Source organism: Sinocyclocheilus rhinocerous, unplaced genomic scaffold (genome assembly GCF_001515625.1).
Source record: "Sinocyclocheilus rhinocerous isolate Xijiao unplaced genomic scaffold, SAMN03320098_v1.1 scaffold736, whole genome shotgun sequence".
Lineage (NCBI taxonomy): Eukaryota > Metazoa > Chordata > Actinopteri > Cypriniformes > Cyprinidae > Sinocyclocheilus > Sinocyclocheilus rhinocerous.
The window spans coordinates 496,270-496,626 of NW_015631744.1; the positions used below are offsets into that span (position 1 = coordinate 496,270).

Below are 357 nucleotides of genomic sequence, written 5' to 3' on the forward strand. Positions count from 1 at the left end.
TGCTGTGAAAACGTGGGAAAAGCCGACGAGGAAGAAGTTGGGGTGACGCGATCTTTATATAGAGCTAAATTCTTCATCGCTCCGTCTATAGCGCATTGTGGTTGGATGTTTACGCTGTCAATACAGGAGACAAACCAATGGGCCACTGGCTGCTCGCTGTCCCTGCGTGATGGTCCTCGGCAAGACTTCGGCTCCTCCCCGTCTTTCAGCGTGTTCTTCATTCCGCAGCGGTGCAGAGCCAGAAACAGAGGACAAGGTGTGTGTTTATCGATAGATTGTTATAATATCTGCATCTGTGCAGTTCTTTGTCATAAAGACAGTTTACAAAATATCATGGGGGAGCAATCGGTTTTCCAT

At 47.9% G+C, this 357-nt stretch overlaps 1 protein-coding gene across 1 annotated transcript in view; it reads right to left on the reverse strand.

Annotated features, from left to right (window-relative positions):
- LOC107741971 (ubiquitin) overlaps positions 1-357 on the reverse strand; it is a 3,647-nt gene that overhangs the window by 700 nt on the left and 2,590 nt on the right. The window lies entirely within an intron of this gene.